Source organism: Phoenix dactylifera, unplaced genomic scaffold, assembly GCF_009389715.1.
Source record: "Phoenix dactylifera cultivar Barhee BC4 unplaced genomic scaffold, palm_55x_up_171113_PBpolish2nd_filt_p 000882F, whole genome shotgun sequence".
NCBI lineage: Eukaryota > Viridiplantae > Streptophyta > Magnoliopsida > Arecales > Arecaceae > Phoenix > Phoenix dactylifera.
The window spans coordinates 128660-151369 of record NW_024068245.1 but is presented as its reverse complement, the minus strand read 5'-3'; the positions used below and the strand labels follow the sequence as shown (position 1 = coordinate 151369).

Below are 22710 nucleotides of genomic sequence, written 5' to 3'. Positions count from 1 at the left end.
TAAAACAACAAGTTGGGTTGTGAGCTTGTAAAACAACCGGCTGTAATCTGTAGGATTATAGTAAAATTCCCAAGAGGTCTTGGGGAGTGGATGTAGGTGCTGGGGTGCACCGAACCACTATATGTTTGTTGTGTTTGTAATGCTTCTTGTTATTGTCTAACGTACACACTTACTCACTTAGATAAATTGCATGCTTAACTATTATCAGCGAATTCTTTAGTAGCAAGCATATTCAATCAAGTCACATTCTATACATCAAACTGTTGCTAAGTTTAACTTTCACTGTGCATCTATACAACTTAGCATAATTAATCAAAAACTTTTAGAAGTAGGTTAAAAGTTTTAAAAGACCCAATTCACCCCCCCCCCCCTCTTGGGTTGTATCTACTGGGCAACAGAATCAAGCCCAATTCAAAACCAGTTTAACTAAATTAAAGACCCAATTGACCTACGTGAACCCAATCTGGTTCTAAATCGAGGCCAAGGGCTCTAAATTAAGTAAATTGGACTTGAGATCCAAGCAAGTAAATTCATGTTATGATAAATTTAAAAATTATGAAATAAATAGAGAATAATGTGACCCCTATGTGATTTATTTAGGTGATCAAGAATTTGTCACCCGGACGTAAGAAATTGGAAAGCAAATTGCTGTAAGTAACCTTGGCACTGATCTTAAAGTTTTTAAATTACTGTTTATTTACAATTATGAAAATGTATTGGTTATGATATATTTTTTTCAAAATTAGGATCAAGTATATGACTGCATGTGATTCATGAATTTGATTAAAGAGCATTCTTCATGAATATTTGATGGTGTATGAGTTATGAAATTATGATTATGTTAGACTGCATGAAAAATGATATTTGAGATATGTTTATGCATTTTAAATTATATGATGCCATTTATCATTTTCCAACCTATTTATGATGATTATGATTTATAAAAGAAAAAGAATATGATTTATGAACTCTCAGATAGCTATGACCACCTTTAGAAATAGAGGCCAGTCGACACCATGGAGCTAGCATCCAAAGAATAACAGGCCCTTTGCCAACAGGTTAAAGTTGGTAACGAATAACAGAATTAGTCGACTAAGATTAACAGGCCCTGTTACGGAATTATAGTGACCATAGCAGCACATTCGTCTAGGAGTATATTTTATAAAGTATGGATAAATGGCAATATTTCAATATGACTTGCATTATCATGATTATGAACTTTCATGGATGGAACATGCATTGCTTTATTATCTGATTTGCGTATATCATCTATAAAATGTTTTATTTTGCTACAACTGATGGCTTTTTAATCACTGCATTGGCATAATTGTACTTGATCCAATAAGATAGTACTTGGTTACTTACTGAGCTGTGTAGCTCATATCTTTTCATCTATTTTTTTCTACAGATGAATAAAACTACTAGGAGCAGGGAGCTTGGTGTTATTCAGGGTTGGGGTAACTGAAAATATTATGTAATAATTAAATTTTAGAAGCTCTGTACTGTTCCAACTTCACGAACAATGTTATGACATTAGTAAATGAAACTATTTATTTTCATTATGAAATTTTAAGTGGCTTCATGTTATTGTGTGCATAAGATTGAAATAGCACGGCCGTGTCATGATTCGAATTTGGGGCGTAACAATATCGATTTGCATTGGTTGAATAAACAAGACCAATGTGCATCTCACCATGTTTTTGGAGGTATCTATAAAGGTAGCAGTTGGGTCGTGTTCAAAATTCATTAACTCAAACCCAATCTATTTATTGAATGGTATAAATTTTTATATCTAAATCCAACCTATTTATTAAATAAGTAATCCAACTCTACCCATATAATTCATTTATTAGAGAGGTCAATCAGGTTACATGGGTTAAATAGGTTTAAACATGTTTTCAATAGATTAAATGAATTTGAACAGATTAAATAGATTATGCGGGACGAGTTAAGCAACTTAAAAATAGGTTAAGTAAATTTTAAATAGATTAAACAGATTTTAAACAGATTAAATATGGCAAGTCATAAACCGATTCTTATTAAACGGGTTAAAATAGATTCAATGAGTCAAAAGTTTAAATTTGAATCTAATTTATTTAATAAATAAGTTTAGACAAGTTAACATGTTTATGATCTAAATTCGTTTATGTCAAATCCAAATTTTCTTAAAGTACATTCGTTCGTGGGTTGGATCGACAAAACCGATTATAAATTGCTACCTTTAAACATCTACGTACAAAGTCCCATGTGTAATGAAAACTCCTATAGCAACACAACCTATTTACCTACAGCTAAGTAGGCGGGGAAATATATGTATTTTTTTACCAAAAACTGATTTTGCATTTTCTACCCTTTCTTTTTGTTTTTACAAATTTGATCCAATTTTATTTACTTGGTCATTTTTGCAAAAGTTGTATTAATTTAAGAAATTTAAGAAGTGCTGAACTATAAAAACAAAAATAGAATAGATTTAAAATGCAACTTTTTCATTAAAAAAAGCTATGTCCAGGGCCCCAGGCTCTTCAATTTCAGACCCTAACAAATACCTGGTCTAAAATTGGAACCAACCCAACCAGCTAATCCATTGAGTCTCGCAAATATTTGCATGTCTAACACGCTGAAAGTAGGCATTTCTTAAACAACTGCTTCCTTTCACTAAGGTGAAAGAGGGGTTCTCAAACGGCGAGACCTTATCTCTTATCCGGTATTGAATGCCCTTCCTTAGAGATGGCATTCAATACCTGAACTCCTCTTCCATTTATGGAACGTTTCTCCCCCAACCCCCTCGGTTCGACGACGGAGAAAGAGCATTAGTTGTAGTTTTCACCCCATCTTAACTACCAAGGGATGAAATCTTTCTCTGAGCAGGGAGGCGTCGCCCGAGGAACTAGCACCCTGCTTGACTGCTAAGGAGGAGAGCTTGGTATTTCACTCTTTTTCGAAGAGGAGTCAGAATGAATCATATTTGGTTCTATAAGTTGGACCAAACTCCATTGGGGTGACGCAACCTACACTTGCACCTAGTTGGCACGCCCCCTCCCCACCCGGCCTCCTCTCCTTTTTCACTCCGGGGAGCAGTTCGATTCGAGAGCTCCTCACCACAGCGAAGGTACGCCTATCCCTCGTCGCCAAACATTCACTAAGTTGGTCTATGGGTTCTTCGTACTTAGCATTTGGTTTGGGTTTCTATTTATTACAGGATTCATGTTGGTTTAAATCATGAAAATCTATTATAAAGTTCCGGTTGTAGCTGGATTCACCCATAGGCCAATGCTTACGAGAATTATAGTTTCTCTTCTATGATTTCAAGCATTTATGGAATTCTCTCCTAGATGAATCAAGTGTGTTCATGTGCGATTCATTTCGCTCCGTAATTTGACGAAGAAGGTGACGAACTTTTGTCGTGAAAGAACCTAGCAGCATTTATTAGTCTCTTAAATTAGACAGTATTTATTAGTTAACTGCAAATCTTTCTCAATCAAAGTATGTAATCAAGATCTCATCCTTGATTTACACAAAGCACTTGAGTTTTCTGATGATTTCTATGCCCAAAGCAGAGGATGCTTCTCTCATGTCTCTTATCTCATATCGAGAGCTTAGCCATATTTAATATTTTGTTGTCATCTCTAAATTATTTCCTACTAGAAGAAAAGAATGTTGTAAGATGATTTCCATTGTTTGTAATATACATGATGATTTAACCTATTTACCATAAATCCTAACTTTACAATGTTAAATAACATTGATGTTTTAAACCGCATAAGGAATTCTTAAATCTATATAGTATGGTTTATTGAATTGTGTCAAACCAGCCAGTTCGGGATATACTAAACTCGATCTATCGGATACCGGCATGATTCATTCGTTCTATTCAGAACATAAGCTTTATCGCACCTATGGAGGGAGAGGGAGAAGGAGAGAGAGGAAGAGATAGAGAGAGGGGAAGTTTAGAATAGGGGATTCTTTGTTTCGTTTCTAAACAAGGGACCCTTATATATTTTTTCCGATTCCAAATTGGAATAGGCAAAAATAAATAGGCCCAAGTTTTTTGCTGATTAAGTCAAATTGAAGTTGGCAAATCATTTGCTAACTTCAATTTGAAATTGGCAAAAAAAAAAATAGCTCTGTTGGTACATCTCAGAATGGCATGGTATGGACTTATACAATACTGTGCCGGATGCCAACCAGGATGGACCCCGGTACCTATTTGGTGAACCTTGCTATATATTTCATATTTTTTTGTACTTTCATAAAACCCTTGACTTGTCCCATATAGATTGGTTCATTTCATTTAACCTTAAGAAGAGCAGTTTTTACTTCATTTCTTTAAAATATAAAATATGAAAAGCCAAAATTAGTTAATAGATGCCTTTATGTATTTTGCTGTTGGAGAGTAAGTGCTTGCAACTCTATACCCTGTTGTTGAGTGAAACCATTAGTGAATCACCAGATCAAATTCCACCCTTAATACCCATTTGCAGCCTATGGTTCTTCTACTTTTTGGCAAATCACTCAATTCCCCATACTTGGTTTTCCTTAGAGGGTTCAATTTCTTCATTCATCAAAATCATCTAAATTGGTTGAATCTTCTAATTCTTTCTGCAGATGAACATAATAATGATACATATGGTGGAGATTCTCCTGGTCTTTTTTTTTATATGAAATAATTGATTTAGATTGTTAATTTTTATCTTTCAATTCAGATGAATTTATTTCCGCTATTACTTCTAGAGGGTCTTTCATGACTAGCTGATCATTCTAATGAGGATCTTCCGGGAATATTGAATCTCTGCTTTCTGTCTAGCCCTCTTGCTCATCATAAAAGCCCATACTGTTTTGAACCTTACTACATATTCTAGGGAGATGTTTTTTACACTTAGGCCTAGCTAATTTCTAAGTGGTTTGATAAAACATATAGGCAAATGTCCTCATTTTCTCAAGTTACTTAAGTCGGCCTTCTTTCTTGTCTATAATTTATAAGGAGCTAAATAATAGATTTGGTAGGGATCCTATTTAAGGTGTAAGTTGCTGGATGTAATGCTGCAACCTAGAAAATTTAAAGGAAGCTAGCATTGCTAAAGTTCATCCAGTCATGCCTAAAAGAGTCCTCTTGCACCTCTAGATGTTGTGTTGTATAATCAAAATTGTTTTGTGTACCTTTTCTTTTATCTTGCAAATTTGTTCAAATTTTATAAAATCAAATTCACCGCCTATAGTAGTTTTAAGAACTTCATTGCTTTCCTGGTCAGTCTTTTACTGTTTCATATTCCTTAAATAATAATAAATATTTCGATTCTTTACTAATTCAGTCCATATAATCAGAAGTGGAAGATCATCAATAAATGTAAGAAATATTACATATTTCTCTGTTTTCACATGAAGAGGTTCACAAATATCGGATTGAACAAGATCTAGCTAATCATTTACTCTAAGCCCTTAAGGAAAAGGAGGTCTGATCATTTTTCTCAATAACAATGTTCATGTGTTTTAAAATTCAGCTTTCTATATAATCTATATGATATTGAACCTTTACAAGGCAACATTTTTTATTTATCCTACCAGTTTTCCAAGCCTAATACCCCACTCTAAGAACCAAAAATCCTAGCAGAATCAGTGTAAGCATAAAAGACACATAGCTATAATGATTAACCAAAACAAGCAGGAAAAAAAATCGCAACCACTGTCAAGTTGACCCCAAGCATAATGACAACCATCTTTTCATTGGATTCTTTTCCTGATCGAAAAATATACATCAAAACCCTTTCAAAAAAGGCAAGTATGGAAGTAATAGTTTTCTTCATGTTAGGCATAGAATATAATTAGTTAAAACAATTTTTTATGTCCTCAAAAAAAAAAAAAGACAATTTGCATAGCATGTTTTTGCACCCAATTCATTTAAATGGGTGCCTTTTCCTAGATAAATCTTTTCACCAGTTCTGAACTTCTTTTAGTTTTTGAAGAGATCTTTGGAACAAGAGATATGGTGATTTGACCCTGAATCAATCCACCATCTTCTAATTTCCTTGTCTAAAGAAAGGCACTAAGGTATGACATAAACAAGTTCCTGTATAAATTATGATTTATTCTTTTCTCGCTCATTGCTTCATCTTCATTTTGATTATTGATCAAATTGCTTTCAAAATGTTTGGATTGTGATAAATAAAATAATATACCTTTAGTTGATCTGGTTTACTTTTCTGAAAGTGCTGCCTTTTATCCTAATCTAAATTGCCCCTGATTTTTTTTCATTGTCCTGTTGCTTTGGGTTTCTTGAACAACAAAGGAGCCCCAAAGATTCTGCAATCCCTATTACCAAGTTTTGAAAAATTTACTGTGTTTGCTCCCTTATCTGCCCCACTTTCTGAGCTTTGGGTGCATGCTCAAGTGATGTTTTTTACAATTTATTAACTAAACTTATCTGCTGGTACCTGATTCATGACCAAATATTCATGTTTGCCTAACTCAAATATTTTTCCATAATTTATAGCCATATTTTATGGTAACTAATGAATTCAACCACCTCATTTTGGTTCAAAATTGTGTCATTAAATAGGCATTCTAGCTGTAGAAGAGTGAATGGGCTCTTATGCAGGATGCTTCATAAAAGTCAAGAAGATATTCCTTGCCAACTGTTTATAAGAGCCAAAAGAATCTTTCATGCGAATCTACATTAGTTGAAATGTCACTTCATGGGATATAAAAGGTATTTGAATAATAAATCAAAAAAGACCAGTAACTTTGTGCATAAATTGTAAGAGAAAAATCTGAGACTTTGAATGTTATATATAATTAATCTGAGTTATTTCTGGAATTAACATGCTGTTGAAATATGGTGGCCTGGAGATTGATGAAGTAGCTGAGTATTTTTCCATGTATTTGTATTTTGATGACCTTTTTTATAGAATTGTTTATTAAAAATACTAGCTAACTATATTAGGAGGACTATGCAGTGAACTGGAAAATGATGATTGAGACAAGGAACATACTTCAAGAATAGGATACTCCCAAGAATTCTGATCTAGATCTCACTCATGGAGCAGTTGGAAAATTTGGTGGTTCATTATTGTGCTTAGGTTTAGTGTTTACGCACATCAAGAAAGAAGTTTGAAAATAAAAGCATTGAGTGCATATACATTGGCCATTATTGCTATGTCAAAGTGTAAATGCTCTATTATTTCACTCCCAAGGAAGTAGTTCTTGGTAGGCTCATGAATTATGATGCAAAAATGCGGGATTGGAGAAACAAGAAAGTCAAAGGCATGGCATGAGCCGCTATTTTCAGGAGAACATGTTTTAATCCTCCATTAGTCCCACTCTAGTTACCTTCCTTGCTGAGTCACCCTCTACCTTTTTTCACACATAAATTTGAAGAGATTACCTACTTCTATCTCAATTGCCTAAATAGTTAATGAATTTGTGATTCAGAGTGATCTAATTATATATATATGTATATATATGATTCATATATGTCCTCTGATTATTGTGTTTCAGTCAGGTTTAATCAAGCCACCTAAGATGCAAACTGCATGATGGCTATAAATGTAATCATGTAAAGATCAAATGGTTGAGAACAATAAGAGGAGTGACACAAAGGGTAGGCTAAACTGTCTAAGGAACAAAAAGCTTCTGGTGTAAAGTGGGCATGATACATGAAATGAAAGAAGAACCAAGCTACTCATTGGGATAATTACTGGAAATTAACTAAAACTCTCTCTACCAAAAGGTTTTGGAAAGCTATGCATAAGAGGATCATTATAGATGGTTGAGGAAATCAATTAAATGTGCAATAACAACTACAACAGATACATGGTTGCTAATAATGATGCAAGTCATGCACTTTTTGATTGTGCATGTGCCAAGCAGTCTGGAACTTTACAATCTGAGGATTGATTCTGCCAAAAGATCCTTTTGAGGATTACTATTCTTCATATTCATGTTACAATATCAGCAATATCAAGCTTTGATGTGCTCTAATTGATGCCAGTTTATAGAGGACTGGGAAGGGTAGGAACAAAAGGAAAGTTGAGTGACTTTGGGAAGGTCTGGCAATGTTGCTTTATGGTATATTGCCAATATCATTGATATCTCAGTCATAATTACAAGTGAGATGTCATAGTTGTCAGGTATGATGGTCAGAGCATGAATCTAAATAATTGGAATGTCCTCAATATTGATGTAGCCTTCAATATTAAAAATAAACACTGAAAGATATTCTGCTTCAGAAAACCTTTCCCCTGAGGAAGCTGAGGAAAACACACTATGTGTGCTTAGAGTTCCTGAATCAACATGATTATTCTTGTTGTCTGGCTAAGCCTGCTAACAACCATTTAGAGGGATGTCCAAAGCCTGACTCTAGGTTGTTTCATGGATATCAACCATGCAGAATAGAGTGTAATGTGGCTGGGTACTTTTGCATGTATTGGCTGCATCTGTTGACATCAATGATAACGAGATTATGAGTTGCCTTGGCTTATTGTAGATAAAAAGAGACAGATGTTAAATTTTAAGGAAGATAATTTTGTTTGCTTGATTTATATGTCCACTTTTAGCTGACCCCCCTCCTCCCTCCTTAAAAAAAAAAAAGAGGATCCATTCATGAGCTAGCGATCAAGGATTGTACTTTTCATCTTCTTCCGTTATAAGATTTTCATTTATGAGATTGTTGCTTGCATTGGTGGATTGGAATTGATAAATCCTAAATTAGATACAAATAAATATTTGCTTTTCTCAAGGACTGTCTTACGAAGTCTTTGTGGAATAATCTTCAAATTGTGCATAGTAATCTTATGAACTCAAGGATTAAGGTGTCACATATCATGCCAGATAGGGGCCATAATGATATATGTATCTGTACTTGTTGATCCTTGTGATGCACCACAGCACAACATTTCTAAAATATGCACTAAGATATTTGTTTTGCCTTTTCCCCTAATATAGACTTGTTTTCTAGTGTGAAGTTGATGTGTGGCACTCAAAACATTATATCTAACTCACCTTAAATAAATTTTGTATACCATACCATACTACAAACTTATGTTTGTTGCAATAAGCATATGTTGAATATTTTACTATTTTGCCAAATAAAACTTCAACATATCAACTAACATCAACATCCATGTTTATCAAATTAAAAAAAATGATATTATTTTATAATATCATGTTTGTGGTATTGTATTGTAAGTAAGGATGGCAATAGGTGGGTTAGGTTGGGTTCAAGTAGGGTTCAGCTCATTTATCAAGGTTTTGTAGGCATGTTCCAAACCCAACCCGCCATGCTAGCGGGACTCAGGGATGCTTGACCCAACTTCAACCCACAGGCAACCTTGCTAACCCACATTCGACTTGTTGACCTTTTAATTGGCCTAGGTCCATGAATATCCCTTCTACTTCTTCATTCTTAGCTTCGTCATTCTTCTTGCACATGCCACACATTGATACTTGCTTCCTCCCTCTTTGCTGCTAGCTGTGACCAGCTGCTGATGTGCCCTTCTCCTCCTCATTCTCATCCCAGTCATCTGATCATCGATCACCTTCTTCTCTTCTATGGACTTGGGCTCATCCAAAGGTCACAAGATAGCATGGTGAGGCAGAGGGTGTGATGCAGACTAAATTTACAACATGTTCAACAACATGAAATTTTCTAATTCGAAGTTCCTAATTGCAAGTTTTTTAAATTGGAATTTTTAGATTTTCTAATTTGTTTGGAGTAAGGTATGTTGTCTCGGTACTAGGCTCCGTACCGGTGCCACCCTGTTATTGCATCGGTACATTTGGTATGGAGGCTAGTTCGGCATACTGAGTGTCCATACGTTTTTATACTGCGTACCGGTACTGAACTGGTACGATATAGTGCACTCCATACCATCCAATTCAGTACGATATGACATATCTTGGTTTGGAGTTCAATAATGGCCCATCAAGATTGTGTTATAAGATCTTTAAGTCCCTAATTTCAGGAGGTCTACAAGGAGACAGATTAGGTAAATGAAGGGGTTGGATATCGTTCATATTATTATAGTATGAGTAATGATGCTTCAGTACTTGTGTGTGTTAGGAGTCAATAATTGGCTTGTTTGTTTCTATCTTTGTAGAGAGTTCAAAAGGAGTCAAATTCAGTAACTTGTGGGTCAAGATTGTCTGAATCTTCATTGGCCAATAGGATATATATGGTGGAGGGGAAGCATTGACTGGAGCGGAGGAACAGAGTTCGGCTAGAGGTGATATTCAGAAAGAGGAGCATCCATTGGATGGGAGGGACTGGTCTTCAGTGGCAAATGCTTCTGAAACAAGATAGCCTTTGGCCTCCTCTAGCTGGCTGATTCTTGGTAGCCAATATCTAACCCAATGCCCAACCTTGCTCAATGTCCGGAGCTGGTTCTATCCCCTAGGGAAGCAAGGAAATTAAAGAGGGTTAAGCAAAAGGCAGTGTATGCTGATTTTTCTTGTGAAAGGAATTGAAGGTTTTGGGACTTGGGCTACATCAAAATTTGGTACCAAACTAAAGAATCCTATTATGTTTTTCCTTTATTTTGTTGGATCTTCTTTCTACTCCCTCCATTGTTACTTCTTTTGTTATCATGTTATTAAACAACTCTTTCGACATCGATATTCTTCATCAACATGTCAAATATAAGAAGGAAATCTTTGGACATCTAGACACTAAATTGACATCTATCGATAATGATGCGACATCAATACGTGCTCCATTGCAAGCAATTGCAGCAGCTTAGGCATTTGAAAAGCTCTCTAAAGCTAAACTACAGATTGAGAGTCATAAGATGAAGAAGCTAAAGAATCATTGTATGAAGAGCCGAGAATCGAAGCTTTTCCATATGAAGGGCATATGATAAAAATCCATCATGCAAGGATTCTGAAATTGCAGATTATCAATCAGGAACCCAGCAGTTGAGGATCCATATAATATCTTGATTAAAGAAGATAAAAATTATGAAGATTCACATGAGGAAAGCACATCCTCAAATCATGTCATTGCCATGAAGTCAGTTATTGCTGCCAATCATTATCCCGAGAATTCACTCAAGCTGGATTTGAATAATCTTGTTGTTTGCTTCATTGTGATCAATCAAATGGTGCATGACTATAGAAGGAGAGGTAATGCATCAGCTATCAAATTTTTTAATCATGAGGGAGTCTGGCGTTGGTCTTAAACAATAAATATTGAATATCCAATGGTAGAGTATTAGGATAGAAGTCGTCAAGAAGACCTCAGGGACCAAATCCACCTAGTGGAAGGGAATGATGGGGAGTATATTGCAACACATTCAATAACCTGAAATAATGCTGATTTAAAGTCCCTTAATTGCAGGCCTTGGATTGGAATCATTAGGGTTTTTGAAAAAATTGTTCAGAGGCCAATGACAGCCAATCAAGGTTGTAGTATATGATCTTTAAATCCCTAATTTTAGGTCTAAAAGGAGTCAAGTTAAGTAAGTGAAGGGATCATTTACAGTTCACATCACTGTAGATGAATAGTAATGCTACAACGCTCATGGTTTGTTTGGACTCAATAAATGGCTTGTTTGGAAATTTTACAAGGGATTTGTTTCTGTCTTCGTTGAGAGTCCCATGAGGACTCAAATTCAGTAACTTGTGGGTCAAATTTGTGAATCTGTATAAAAAATGGTCAAGCAAAAGGCAATGTATGTTGCGTTTTTTTTTTGTGTGTGTGTGTGTGGAAGGAATTGAAGGTTTGAGGCTGCCCTTCAAGACAATCTGAATATCATATTGTACCATTTTGGAACATAACACACACCAATAAAGAAATATATGTAACATCAAGACAAAATGACCGCTATAGAACACACAATGAGAACATTTTTCTTTTTCGTTATCGGATTTCTGCAATTTTAATTGCTTCAGAATGGAAACTAGATTTGTTTTGAGACTCAATTTGATGTAAGATCATTCTATACAAAAGACATGTCTTGATAGTAAGCATTTTGCTAGACTATAAAAACAATTAAAACTAGCGTTATTAGATGAAACAAAAAATAGCGCAGAAAAGAATCTAATTAAAGGTCGAAAATATAAAAATTTAATTTTATTAAACAATTAATACAGAACAGATTGAGACCCACAGCACATGAAGATACTTCTGCTCATCTTTTTATTGAATGTCCAAGAGGGGAGATAGAGACTATTTCCTTGTAGCAGATGGTTAATAACAAGAGGAGGTGTGGGCATACCATGCAGTGTTAATTAACAAAAGAAGCTTATGCATCATAGTTTACTTATTTATGTATCACCATAATTGCGACACCTAGCAAGGATAGAGATAAAAGTTGGTTGGGGGGGGGGGGTGTTGCATTATAATTGTGGGCACATGATTGACATATGTTGGCAATAGAGGGTTTGACGTTGCTTGCGTTGGTAGCTTATAAGTGTAGGTACTATGGTGGTGTTGATTATTTGCTACTTGGAATTAGAAACCACATTTATAGCATTGAAGGTCCCTAAAATATTGACAGATGTCCATCACCATGCGGACAAACCTGAAATCCTATTCTACGCTCTGTAATTTTATATTCGTCATTTCAAAATCCATCCTTAAGGTAGATCAAAGCTCAGTACTTCGGGATGGTTCAGCTTGGCTTTTTACCTTCTTTTATGTATCTGCTTGTGTTGCCACACTGATATGCAACAAAACAAGATAATGCTCTAGAGTACATTATGCATCCTTCTATCGTGTTGCTGATTTTTCATCCATACTACGTGAGTGCGATTTTCTTCTGTCTTTTCTTTCTTTTTTTGCTTCACGAATTGACAGAGTACTAACATTTTTTGCATTGTTAAATGGACATTATGTAAATGAGTTCCATTGGTACCAATGCCTAAGAACCATTTCGGTTTTATCCTAAGAGTGGTTCAAACTTCATCCCTGTTCAGAAACTAATTAAATAACTTGTTTGCCTCAGGGACCAGATTGGTTTTTGACAAACCAATGTTGATCAAAGAAGGTTTATTACTCTTATAGCTTGGCAATAGCTATTGCAAATTTTCAAGGGATTGTATTCATGATGATGCAAGCAGATTGGTGCCTATTCACTTGATTTAGATAAACATGGCAAGAAAGAATAACAGTTCTAAAGTAATTTGCAAAACCAAAGTTTAGTGTAAGTGTGTCATGAAACTGTAAACTTGCATGGCATTTTTTGTAAGCACAGTTAAATCTAAGGATGATAGAAGTGACTATTTAGTTATTTCAGAATTTAAAACTAGTCAAACTTTTTTAGTCCATGCCTAGGGGCATACAAAGGTCAAGTTCATGCTAGATCCAAGCAAAATCCACATCCAAATCTGATAAGATAATCAAGTCAGATTCAGTTTTTGTTTCTCCTCATGTCTTCGATTTTAGTTCTGATATATAATTGCAGATTTAATAATTTTATAATAACTTTAGAATATATGGTTTTTCCAACAATTTTTTATCCTAACCTTGTATAGATGAAATATCAATAAGTGCAACATCATTTCTTTTATTGTGATTTTTAATAGGTTAATCAAATTAATGATAAGCCTTTTATACAAATTATCAATTATAATTAACTGTAAATTAATAATATATATCTAAAGCCAAAATATGATGCATATATATATATATATATATATATATATATATATATATATATATATATATGTATGTATGTATAGATTGACATGCAGAATCTGAGTATCATGTGTATATTTTGATGTGTGAAATTTCTATGAATAGATAATAGATATCTACATATTTGTGCGTGTAATTATTATCAGATAATTTATTGGTTTATTGGTTCAGATGTTCATTGCATCCCACTTCTATTGGATTGTTGGAATGTTTAGACAGTGCAGCTTATCAAATATTGAGCATCATTTATTAGCTCCATCCATGTCTAAATATGAGCTTCTTTTTATTATGTAATTTCTTGTTGCATGATAGTTGGCTAAGAGTCATGGTATGGCGAGAGTTTATTTTATATTTATGTTTGTTATGTTTTGCAGGTAGGGTTGCAGGAGTGTTTCTCTGATTTCTCTATCTTGTTCCACCACAATCATCTCAACAAAAAATCCCAATATATTTGCAGATAAATCAATTTAAATTTTAGACTTTATTAACATCTCCTCAAGTACTATGGATGATTAATGGCTTCAAGGCATCTAATACGTTAACTTCTGCATCTAGTTCAGTATCCATTCTTTGCATAATCGAAAGGTTTGAATCTCTTTCCATTTCAGCTGGGCTAAATAAGTTTGGGTGTCAGCAATTAAGCTAGTTTTAGTTTGAATATTGGTCCTAAAAAATTAGTAAAAGGTAAAAATTAAAATCATATAAATAAAAGGGAGACAAGCATATCAGTATCATTTTTACATTGTGTAGTATGAAACCATTGGGTACATCATATAGAGTTTCAATGTTTGACAACTGTTAGAATCTACTAAAAGAACTGTTAAAGAATAACTCAGAATTTAAAGAAAAATAATGAGGGCAAAAGGAACAGTTAGAAAAATAGATTAGGTACCTGGTGACCCAATGCATATCTGCTTTCAAATCAAGTCAAAAGACACATATTAAAAGTTTAATCTTGTCATAATGCTTTCTGGAGTCTCAATATATCACCCAGGACTAAGTTTAGCTCAAAATTAAGTCCTGTTAACTTTGTTAATTACGGTCTGAACTGACTGAAGGACAGAAATTGATTAGTCCCAGCCAGTATTGGTGGTAGTTGCCAAAACTGCCTAAATTCAAGCGGTATGTGTCAGTTTCTTACAAAATGTTTTAAAAGATAAATAACTCAAAACTTCAGAGGTACAAGAGTAAAGCATGACACTATATGGCCTTTTCTCTGGTGGTCTCTATGATTATATTTGTTTTTAATATAAATAAATAACAAGGTCATTAAGGAAATGAGTTCAATTCTATTCCTAGTGTATTTTATGAGATATATTTTGTGAACAAGGTGATTGCTAATTGGATACATATGATATTTTTTACAGCCCATGCTAAATTTATTGCAGACAAACCCCTTATGGTATGCAGTAGTTGGAATGTTCTTTTGTGCTATTTGAAGATTCATCGGCAACTACAAGTTTGAGAGAAATGCACAATCTGTATTTAAAACTCTTAATTCTAGCACCAAAAGATTATCGAGTATTTCTTTTGAAGTCCATTTACTTCTATTTTTCTATCTGAACATGATTTTATTTCTTATGTTAGATTGCTTGTTAACCCAATCACTAATTTAACGTGTTATCTAATGAATAGCCAATAAATTTAAAACTACAGTGGCTAGTAATTAGGAACGTTTAACTACTGAGATCCTTTCAAACTTGTGCAGTCTTCTCGATAGTGAAGTTAGACATTTGTGGGTTTTCACAACTGGTTTTGGTGTCATATAATTTTTCGTTTGTCTTTTCATGCTAATAAATTTATTTGTTTTCAAGGAAAAAAGAATGTTATGATTTTTGTTTTATACTACAAAAGAATATTAGTTTCTTGTTCAATACATTACAGAAATAAATATTAACTTTATAAAACATGAAAGGAAGGTTGATAAATTTACATCTCATCTGCTTTGGACAGCTTGAGCTATAACATGTAATATATGTTCCGTCAGTTTACTAAGCATATTGTTCTGTTCCCTTTTTTTTATTCTTTTCTAAGTATTTATTATAGTTTCGTTATTGGCAATTTAGAAGTACTTAATTTGATGCCAAACAAAGTGATATGCAAATGCATCATCACTTTTGTAACATCAAATATTTTGCCAGTAAGTGGCAGCTTATTTGCTGAAGAAAGACAAAAAAGATCTTATGTCTTTTCTGAAGCATTCATTTTGCACAAAAATAAAATTAAAAAAAAACAAAGAAAACAGGGTGCCTCTTCCAATCTTACTGTGTGTATCATAGTTCACTTTTATTAGCTTGAGGACTTCCGATATTTCTTGCACCAAATAATGTTCAGTTTGTACATGCAAAAACATTGTTTTACTACATTCAGTGGTGCACATGATATCAGGTTGATCGGACACTTATCATCCACATCCAATTCATTAAACTGGTATTGGAACATTCAAGCTTACAATTAACTCATAATAGGAGAAATTGTAGGGATCAAGGTTCTCAATCTCAATATCGGACCACGTATGGGCACCATCTTGATACAGTATTGATACACCCAATATGGGGGGTCAGTTCAACGTACTGATACTTAGTATGCCTCTCATACCATGTACTGGTTTGGTGCTACTATGGTACGGTACGTCCAGTATGGATCAATATAGTCCACTGTATTTCATTTTTTTTTTTTGTTTTTCTGCTTGAAGAAACAGTGCCTTTGGCTTTGGTACAGTAGGAGGTATGGAATCTCAAGAAACTAGCAATGATATACAATAAAGGCCGAGCATCACCATTAAGGAGCAAGGGTAGCTGCACAGGAATATCATCACCAGCCCAGAGAATCAGAGGATCGTCACTTACAGCAACTAGTCTGCAGCTGATTGGCTTCACCATAAATGTGGGAGTCTCGAAAGCAATTAAAGGTTGAAGCCAAGTGCAGCAGATCATGAAGGAGAGGATGGATCTATCTGGAGTCTTTTGTACACTAGTGGAATCACCCTCAATCCATATATCACGCCCTATGTGAGAACCTACTCTTCAATTGTAAGAAATCCAAAATAAAATACAGGTGGTTGGGGATCAGGTCTTATGTTTGAATCGAGATTGGACAAAATATGTTTGACAAAGTCCAGACCTACTCTGCTTAGTCTGGAGGTCATCAGATGAACTTTCACTTTCATTTAATTTATTATGATTGGTGACTTTATCATCTATTGTCTTTTTGTGGACTAATTCTGTCGGAGCACTATGAACACCAGGTGCAACATGAATTAGCAAAAAAATGTCAGTTAATACACATGCATTTGTAGATTCCAGCTCCAGCTCTTCTTTTTTTATCGTTTACCATGATGATCACTGAGTCCTTGCTGACACTGATATTTATGTGTTGAAATATTTTGTATTGAATGTTCTGAAACTAACATCTTTAATTCCAAGAGCCACATCTAGGAGGAAGTCTCACCACTGTTCCACTTTCTATGGCAGGTGATATGCTGCAAGTGTAAAGAAAGAGCATCTGCCATCCAGATCAACATTGAATAGAAAATCTTGACTGAATCGTAGACAACCCATCTCTGATTAGGCACTACGCAGATGAAGTGATCTCCAGAATAGCTAGAAGGCCTTTTTGTTGGCATACTATTTTTTTAATTATTATGGTTTGTAAAACTGCAGATAGCAGCAGTGACAAGAAGATCTGGTCATGCATAAACCTTGATCAGCAATTGCAGATAAATTGGTGGAGTTAATGGATACTTATTGTATTGTCAATTTGCAATGAGTTGCTACCAAGAATCCTATCGATGCATTATTCTTTCTATATGAATCAAAAATGTAATACATATGCTGCCTGCAGATATTTATGGTTATTGATTTCAGTATCTGTAATTAAGGATGTTTCGTGAAGCAGAAGTTGGAGTTGTTGGTGAAGGTTCTCTATATTCATGTATCATTGCTTGTTCAGTCTTGGAATTCAAGATAGATGAATGCAAGCGAAAGATAACAGAATGGTTGGTATGCAGCATTATTGGCATTAGGGCTGTCAACGGGCCGAGCTGCTCGGGCTCGGCTCGGGCCTGGCTCGGTAAAAGCCCGGCTCGAGCTCGGCTCGTTAGTCAAACGAGCCCGAGCCCAAAATAAGGCCCGTTTTAATTCGAGCCCGAGCTCGAGCCCAGCTCGCAAGCCCAAACGAGCCCAATTGGATTTAAATCAGACTCAGTCACCCAACCCAAGCTAATCCAAATCCATTTAATTTCTTTAAATCGAATTGGATTGGTTGGGGTTCGGACTCAGCCCGTTAACCCAAACCCAATCCGTTAACCACTTAACCCTTCCCTCCACCGTTCCACCTCCTCTTTCTTTTTTTTTCTTCTCCTTTCTTCTCGTTTTCTCCAGAAGTTTCCCACACCGGCGCTGGGTGTCCCTCCCCTCCCCTCTCGCCTTCCTCCTTCGCCGCCGATGCATCGCCGCCTCCTTCCGCTGCTGGGAGAGAAATCACACCCGAGGCCCCTCCCGGCTCCCCCTCTTTCTTCTCCGTTTCTCCTCCTCCCTTTTCCTCTCTTTGCTGACTCCTCCACGGCTCCACCGGCGAGACTGCGACAGAAGAGGAGAGTCCCTTGCACAGAAGGGTCGGGCCACGACCGGCGGCGCCTGCAGCCGAGCCTGTGGCGTCCTCGACAGTGCCTGCGACCGACGCCCGTGCCGGCGGTGCTCGCGGCCGGTGCCGGCGGTGCTCGCGGCCGAAGCCGGCGGCCGCCGCACGCAACGAGGTGAGTCCATTCTTCTCTCTTTTTTCTTCTTTCATTCTTTCTTCTATTCTTCTTCTTTTCTTTCTTTCTTTCCTTCATTTTTCTCTCTGACGATGAACAGTCGGAACCGAGATCTCTCCGACGGAGACGGGGACGGAGATGGGGATGGGGATGGGGCAGGTTCGGGCTCGGGCTCGCCGCTCGGGCTCAGGCTCGGGCAAACGAGCTTTACGAGCCCGAGCCCGAGCCGGGCTGTGCCGCCCGAGCCCGAGCCCAAGCCCGAGCTGACAAATTTGGGAAACGAGCCGAGCCGAGCCTGCGTCGGCTCAGGCTCGGCTCGGTTCGTTAACAACCCTAATTGGCATTTTAAGTCATATAGGGCATTAGTTGCTAAACTTGATTTTGCACAGCCCAATATAATGATAATGATCGATTGGCGAAAGCTACAGGCTCTGTTGATTGATTGATTGTTTCGATGATCAATCACTAGGTGCGCACATTTTCTGCTCCGACTATGCCTTCGAGAATGTAGATATTCTTTCATGCAACCTGTTGCCTGCTAAAGCATGGTTCTGTCAATGTAAATGTCAAGGTCCAGATGAAGGCATCCAAAAATGCCTCATCTAAACATAGATTAATAGATTTTTTATTCATCTGAGTACCAGATATGTGCCTCCAAAGTTGCTGGAAAATTTGAAATGGCAGAGGCTCAAGGGTGTCAAACAGTGAGAAAATAAAAGTGTGAGAGATCATTAAGAGGAGGTTCATGATTTGAGCATTGAGAGGCGCTCCCAAATTTCTGGCTCCACTAATTTTAAGGGTGGTATTCCTACTTTTATTCTTAGAAAAAGAAAAAAGAAATGAGGCATAATAGAACAACTAATAAGGCCCTATTTGGGGGAGCTTTTGGAGGGCCAGAAAGCACTTTCTGGCCCTCCAAAAGTACTTTTAGATGAAAAACTGTGTTTGGTAAATTTTTCAAAAAGCTGTTTCAACTTTTGCGAGAAGCTGGAAATAGCTTTTGGGAGGAAGCTCCAATTTGGAACTTTTGGGAGGAAGCTATTTCAGCTTTTTCGGAAAGCTGTATTTTTGACAAAAATGCCCATATTAAAATAACATAATTATATAGTTTTATTTCTTTATAAACCTAAAAATCTGCTGGAGCCAAGAACCCAAGCCATCAGGCTCCCTTCCGTAAGAAAAGGTATTTTTCTTTTCATTTTTTGTATGCATCTCTTGAACCACATTTTAGAAGAAATTTTTTTTAATCCTTTTCTATACCTTCCAAAATCAATCTATTGTTTTTTTTTTTTATCATCAATCTCGCGGCCCATGCTGAGGTCCTCCTCGAGCGTGGACCACGATGAAGAGCCCCTTGGAACGCGGAAAATTATTTTATGGGAAATTATGGAAAATTATTATGGAAAATTATTTTATACTAATAATTATAATATTTTATACCTTTATTTTTGTATTATACTATAAATATAATATCATATTATATTATATCATAATACATTAATATGTTATGTTAAATAATTTAATATTATGTTATATTATGAAAAATTAATTTATACTAATAATTATAATATTTTATACCTTTATTTTTGTATTATACTATAAATATAATATCATATTATATTATATTATAATACATTAATATGTTATGTTGAATAATTTAATATTATGTTATATTATGAAAAATTAATTTATACTAATAATTATAATATTTTATACCTTTATTATTGTATTATACTATAAATATTATATTATATTACATTACATTATAATACATTAATATGTTATTTTAAATAATTTAATATTATGTTATATTATGGAAAATTAATTTATAATAATAATTATAATATTTTATACCTTTATTATTGTATTATACTATAAATATTGTATTATATTACATTACATTATAATACATTAATATGTTATTTTAAATAGTTTAATATTATGTTATATTATGAGAAATTAATTTATACTAATAATTATAATATTTTATACTTTTATTATTGTATTATACTATAAATATAATATATATTACATTATATCATAATACATTAATATGTTATGTTAAATAATTTAATATTTTGTTATATTACCAAATATTAATTTACTCTAATAATTATATTACTATTATGCTATATTAACATAATATTATTTTATATTACAATAATATTATACTATATCATATATTTATGTATTAATTTATGTTATGTTTTATTATGTTCTATTATGTTCTGTTGTATAATACTATGCAATGTCCTTTATGGTAATTTTGTCATATAAAAGTACTTTCTCAGTTTGTTTACCAAACACAAAACAAAGTACCACAGCATTTTACGAATGTAGTTACCAAACAGCAAACAGCTTTTTATAACAGCTCTACTTCAGACAGCTCTACTTCCAACAGCTCTACTTCCAACAGTATAAAGAATGGAATAGTTGCATTTAAAACTGTATTTTTCTAATTGCATTTGTATACCTTGCATCAAATGATTTTTTTATATCATATGAACTCAATTCCCTATCAGATTCTTACACTGCAGAGTGAAGCGGGATTCCCACTGCAAATGTCGACAAACTTTTTGTATTTTTTTATCGGTTCAAAGTCCCAAGAAGCTGGCACCTACCCTTGTCTGGAATTCCGCCTAAAAGTCAATGGGCCAGCTCATAAGATCACAGCTTCCTTCAGAACCCCACAACATGGATCTTTTAAGTGTGGTACAAGTAAAAGCCCATATTTTTTGGTTAATTAGAGTCTCGTTACATATAGAATTGCGTTTGCCCATTCTCTAACTCTGACATAATTTACAGTTCTCTCTTTTAAATCCGACACTTGTGCGATGCATTTTTTGAGATCTAAGGGTTGTTTGGTTTAGTTAGAGTTTTTTAAAGAAGAGATGAAAAAGTAGCATTCCTATAAAAATAAAATTCTCATATTTCAAGAAAAAGCTACTTTTCCACCGGTTAGGAATTGCCATCATTTTTTTTCTAAAACTACCCTTTAAATCATCAAAATCCATAGATTAGGTCTTTTCCTTTATTAAAAGTATAATAGATATTTTATACAACTTTTTCAAGAAAGAAGATGCTTTATTAAATATAAGCCACTCTAGAATGTATTCCTAACTCGTAGTCAACCAAACATACCAAAATTATTTTCTCAGGCATTACATTCCCAAAAATCAGCTTCTTAGGGCTCGTTTGGTTCGCGGGAAGCATTTTCTCTCTTAGGAATATGATTCATGGGAAGAAGATTCCTAAGAAGAGAATGCCTGGAAATGTACTTTTGGCATGTTTGGTTAAACATGGGAAAGTGACAGATTTCCAGAATGCTTATGTTTGGTTGATCATTCACTTTCCTAGAAAAGTTATGTATAATTACTATTATACCCTTAATAAAAATTAGGTCTTTAATGCTGAAGGGCCTTTTTGGAAAAAAGTAAAGATGGAGTGATTCCTGCTTCATGAGAAAGACTTTCCCATGAAATGTGGAAATCATATTCCCATGAGAGTACAACTTTTCTATCTTTCTCCTTTAAAAACTTCAACCAAACAAGAGGCATCTTATTATTTTTCCGTTGACCACACTTTCCCTCCTTCTTTTCCCGCGAACCAAACGAGCCCTTAAGAAAAAATTCTCCGGGCAAGGCAAACCAAACGGGTTTTTAGTATCTACAGCCCTTATATATATATTACAAGTAAAAAGAGGATAACAAAAGAGTAGCTTAATCTTAATCTCTACAAACGTACTCTGTTATAATATGGGAGTAAATAGATAGGAACCACATGACCCAACCTAATAATTGGGTGGAAAGGCCGTGGACCAGATCTCAGAAAGGATCATTGAATGGGGTTCACGAGATGGTGATGCGCTGGGGGCCTCCAAGCGTACCGCTTGTCCATTCTTCAATGGGTGTGGTAAAGCTTCACTTATAGACTCAGTGATTAGTAACAGTAGGCTATGTTCCCCAAATCATTCCATTCATCACAGTTTGGAATCAGCTGCAAACAGCAGTGCCAACTGCTGCTGCTCCCCATGCTCCCATTCCATGCAATTGTGGAGGCAGCAGGAGTTCCTCCTGCGAGCCACAACAGGATGTGACAGATCAGGTGGACCACAAGGGACGCAGAACATGTTCATGTGGCGAATCGGCACATCGGCAGGACCGATCGAGACCGCCCTTTCCTAGCAACTGTGGCCTGTGGGTATATCTCTGGCATTGAGTTGCATTGGTACAGAAGTATCTTCCAAAAGAGCACCTCATGAACTGGGGTCATATACTCATTTAGGCACTTGGGTCTCTGCCACTAATCAAGCTAGGGCAATTTTCTC

At 35.3% G+C, this 22710-nt stretch overlaps 2 long non-coding RNA genes across 6 annotated transcripts; both read left to right on the top strand.

The window, feature by feature from the left end:
• Positions 1–440: 440 nt before the first annotated feature.
• On the top strand, positions 441–1557 carry LOC120107497. Its single transcript, XR_005509225.1, has 2 exons — positions 441–650; positions 1409–1557. It is a non-coding gene; the product is annotated as an uncharacterized LOC120107497 (long non-coding RNA).
• Positions 1558–2674: 1117 nt separating this feature from the next.
• LOC103721608 lies at positions 2675–17526 on the top strand. Of its 5 annotated transcripts, XR_003388436.2 has the most exons (5): positions 2675–3109; positions 5952–6045; positions 14002–16255; positions 16349–16770; positions 17101–17526. It is a non-coding gene; the product is annotated as an uncharacterized LOC103721608 (long non-coding RNA). The 5 variants fall into 5 exon arrangements; XR_005509227.1 differs by having other exon boundaries at positions 5961–6045; positions 14002–16770; XR_005509229.1 differs by having other exon boundaries at positions 14002–16638.
• The last annotated feature ends 5184 nt before the right edge of the window (positions 17527–22710 follow it).